Source organism: Calonectris borealis, chromosome 20 (genome assembly GCF_964195595.1).
Source record: "Calonectris borealis chromosome 20, bCalBor7.hap1.2, whole genome shotgun sequence".
NCBI lineage: Eukaryota > Metazoa > Chordata > Aves > Procellariiformes > Procellariidae > Calonectris > Calonectris borealis.
In genome coordinates, this window is record NC_134331.1 from 5058681 (window position 1) to 5062990 (window position 4310).

The following is a 4310-nucleotide window of genomic DNA, read 5'->3' on the forward strand; positions in this document are numbered from 1 at the left end:
GCGCAGGGCTCTGCCCCGACAGACCCTTCCCCCCCGCAGCCCTGCGTGGGAGCCTGCCAACCCACGGCCTGCACTGATGCCACCCGTGGGCTCACCACCACCCCCACGGCCTCCCCACCAGCTCTGTGGCAAAGACCCGTGAGGACCGCGGCCGCCCCACCGGCTCCACGCTGGAAATCCACGGGGATCGCGACCACCCACTGCTCCGCTCTCCGGGACCCGCAGCTTCCCCACCGCGCGGGGCACAGGGAGGACCCGGAGCGGCTCTCCGCGGCCGAAAGCAAAAAGGGGCCGCAAACGAGGCGGCGTCCGCGGCCTCCCCGCGGCGGGGCTGCCAGCGCACCGCGCTGCCTCGGCAGGCACGGACGGGGTTCGAACCCGCGATCTTCGGTTTACGAGACCGACGCCTTACCACTTGGCCACCGCGCCTGACGGGCTAGCAGCACCCGCGCGCCGCCAGTGGAAGCCAGCGACCCGCCAGGCCCGGCCGCCCGCCCCGGGCAGCTGCCGGCGGCGGGACGGGGCGGCCCCCCCGCCCTGCGGGGTGAGGCCGCAGCAGCGCCCGCCCGGCTGGCGGCGGTTCCCGCAGGCACGTGCGGGCGCCGGGTGGGTGCGGGGCAGCCGCGGGCGGGGCACCGGCAGCGGGCGGCGGCCCCGCGGAACCGCCCAGGACGGAGGGACGGGAGCGCGGGCGGGTCGTGCCCCAGCGCGTCCCCCGGCGGCTGCCGGGGGCCGGCGGCGGGGCCCGTCCCGCCTGCGGAGCTCAGCCGGCCCCCGCCCGCTCCTGCCTGCGGCCAGGTGCCTCAAACCCTTTCCTGCTAACGCAGCCCTGCAGCCTTCCCCGCGGCTGAGCCTTCCCCTCGGCTCTCCAGCATCACCGGCGAGGGCAGCGCTGTTGCTCAAAAAAGACCATGAAATGATTGGTGAATGTTTGTTTTTCTTTCTCCCGGTTAACAACTCCTGACGTTTCTCATGGCAGAATAAAGCTGTACATCGCCACAGAAACACCGCGTTGCCTAAGGAAACAACCAGTAGCTATTTTGTATGAAAAAAGTCTGCTGCTAAGCTTGTACATTCGGCCTTGTTGCTTTCCAGTGTCTGGCACCTGCTACCGAGAGTGTGCTGGTGCCATCTCCCACTTTCGGGGGGAGGGAGGCTCCCCCCCAGAGCAAGAGCAGCGGGTGCAAGCGGCACCGTCCTGCGGTGGGACACAAGGCCCAGCACACGGGGACCCGGCTGGGGCTCTCCCGCCGCAGCTCAGCTCCTGCCGTGCGATTGCCGTAGCACGCTGCCTCCCGTCACTCTCTGTGTGCCAAGCAACAGCATTTCCACCCCTTCCCGTGGGACGGTATCAGGCAATCTAACATGGTTTTGCGTGTCAGGAAGTGTTTCCTGATATTCAAACTGAATTTTCACATTTTACTTCAATCCCATTATCTTCTGTTTGCATAGTAAAATCATAATAGCATAAATCATAAATACAATACTACATTATTAATATTTCCTCCTTTGGGTTTCCAGCTACCAAATATTTAGTCTTATGGCTAATGCTTGGTTAAAACCCAAGAAATGAATCAGCTTTCATTTTTATCACCACTAGCTGTAGTGCAGGAGGCAAAGAATTTGAAGGATGTGGTTTTGAACCATTATTTAGCTTTGCATTGAAATTCCTCATTCTGATTTCTAGTTTTCAGCCATTGCTGGGCGGCAGAAAGTAATCTGGTATTTTCTGGCTTACATACTCCTCCTAAAAAGCACCAAAACCAAACAAAAAGAAAATAAAAAAATCCAAGCACCATTAGAAGCTACTACCAATCTGACATAATATAATCCCTCTTTTTACTTCATACCTATGAATTTGTAACCAGGCTCCACTGTCTGTTTAATCAGAGCCGAGTTACACAACCTTTATTACAAGCATGCATGCTGCATTTGCAATGTGCTCCTTGCACAAATAAATAAAACGTGTGAGGTCTGAACAGTTCATTCAAAAGAGGAACAGTTGCTTTCCTAAGGGTAATTCCCATTTTTAGGTGTTAATACAAATATTGTGCCAAATATTTCCAAGCAGGTCTCTGATGCTAAGGCTTACTTTTTTGATGCTACAGCCGCTTGGGAAGCCAGCACCCCAGCGACACCCAGAGTAACTTAGCCGAAAACAGCAGGATGCAGGAGCTATCGGGGTTGCAGAACTGGCAGCTGTTTTGCAGCCACGTCCTGCACCCTCTGCGGCCCTGGACTTTGCGTTTGGGGTGGCCGGTGTTTAACCACATCCCTCTGCACATGGCAACCCTGGCAGCGCTCCCCTCCTTCCCTCCCTCCGGTAGCGGCGATGTGAAGAGCCCGCCCGTCCTGTGCTGGGGGAAAACCCCGCTGCACCCACCTCGGGGGACACCGAGGGGCGGCTTCAGGGCTGCACCTTTCACCCACGCTTACGCGGTATTTCCACGCATGAAAGCAAACTCCTCTGCTGCTGCTTTTCTTCAGAGCAACCCCCCAGTTCATTGCTTTGCACAGCCAGAGCTCGGCTCCATAGTCCACGCTTCGATCCCAGAGGCTAAGGGACAGGCTTGGTCGGGGGTTATTTCTCTACCACACGGGACAAGTGCTCAGGCAGACCGGAGGATTACCGAAGGGCTGAGAGCAACCCTGTCCGGTGACCATTCAAGTTTTAAATAAAAGCCTGAGCACATTAAGAAAAGCCACACAGTGGCCAAGAGAGACAGTGTTTCATAAAACACAACCTGCAATTTGCTTGCGTCACAGTACAACAGGGAAAGAGTGAGCGCAGCCTTTCAGCAGCTAAGTTCTACCTCTTTTGGTGCCACAGCCCAGCTCTTCTGCCTTTCTTTTGAGAAACAGTCTGTACCGTGAGTTGTAACCATTAAGTTACATGCTATTGCATCAAAATATTAACTATCTTGTCTGTTAGCAAGCTAAGGCACAGTGTGAGGGAGTAAGAGTTTAAGGCACAGTGTGAGGGAGTGAGTTTAAGCACTATGCCAGAAGACATGCTTACACATTATCCCTGCAAAGTTGTTTTAAAATCACCATTAACCCAAATAGTTATGGTTATATATTTGGGACAATCTTCAATTTACTAGTCATATGGTCTAACCCCTTTTTTGCATCCAAAAAGCAGCTGGCTCCAAGGACAAAATTTACCCCGAGTTATGCAAGCTAGGGGAGTCTCTGCTGCACTACGTGGGTCAAAAGACATTTAGAGTGGAGTGACACATCCCAGACCCCTGCTGCCATCAGAGATCTGGGAAAACGTTGTAACACGGGCCATCAAGAACAGCAAACAGAGCAAGGGAAAGCATCAAAGTCACAACTTTGAGACTGCTATGAAAATGTGTCTGCCAAGACAACCTAAGATCAGAGCCTGCTGCCAGCCTACGGGAGTTGGCCGGTGTACTCACTGGGCGCTCACATGAGATTTATTTCCTCTTTGTCACGGCTCTCCTTGCCACCGTCCAAGTTTTCAGGTGTTAGAACTCCTGCAATCTATTTCCTACTCTGCTACTGTCTCGTTTAACCTCTGTCTGGCTTCAAACCCTCTTTCCCTCCTCCCTTCCCCCCAAAAAGGTAAGAGCAAGATAACAATCACCTCCCAGGGGGTTCCAAGCTTTAATTCCTGGTTGCAAAATGCCGCAAGGGTCTCAGCTCTCCCCAACCCAGTAAGAACAGCATCATTTGTTAGAAGCTATTACAGACTTTGCAATACATAGTGTTGATGTATTCCTGTCCCCAGAGTAACAGCTGATTTACTTTCCCAGTGTGTCTTTCTTGCGTACCACCGAGTAATTGATCTGGAAGTGGGTCAGTAGTACAGCATGTTAGCCTGAGCTGCCGAGATTTGGGAACAAAACTGCTCCGTCTCTCTCTAGAACCACAGGCCCGGTTCTCTGGCTTTACACCCTTCACAAGGGTGCAAAACGGTCACATTTTTTTACATCAAGGGCGCAAGTAACGCCTGATGAAGAAGCAGGCTGGGCGTAGGAGCAGTAGCTTTTCAGGAGGCAAACTTTAAACCCACTAAACCCCCCCGTGGAAGCACAGCCGTGAGCCACCCGCACCCTGCAGCCCTGTCAGCGTGGGCTTCGCTGGCGTGTCCAGGCTAACTCTGATGGTTTCCCTCTGACACGCTGCCGGGCAGGACGGGGCAGCGAGCTGCACAGGGCTGCTTGAGGAGATGCTTCACCCCGGGAGTCTCCCCTCACACCACAGAAAGGCCCCATTTTTCCCAGTAAGAAGCACCCAGCACCCCTGTAGGCTGACTGTGGCTGCTCCTCTATCAGCAGCGTTTT

General features: G+C 54.6%; 1 non-coding gene across 1 annotated transcript; it reads right to left on the minus strand.

Annotated features, from left to right (window-relative positions):
• Positions 1–357: 357 nt before the first annotated feature.
• TRNAT-CGU (transfer RNA threonine (anticodon CGU)) lies at positions 358–429 on the minus strand. Its single transcript has one exon. It is a non-coding gene; the product is annotated as a tRNA-Thr (tRNA).
• Between the last annotated feature and the right edge of the window lie 3881 nt (positions 430–4310).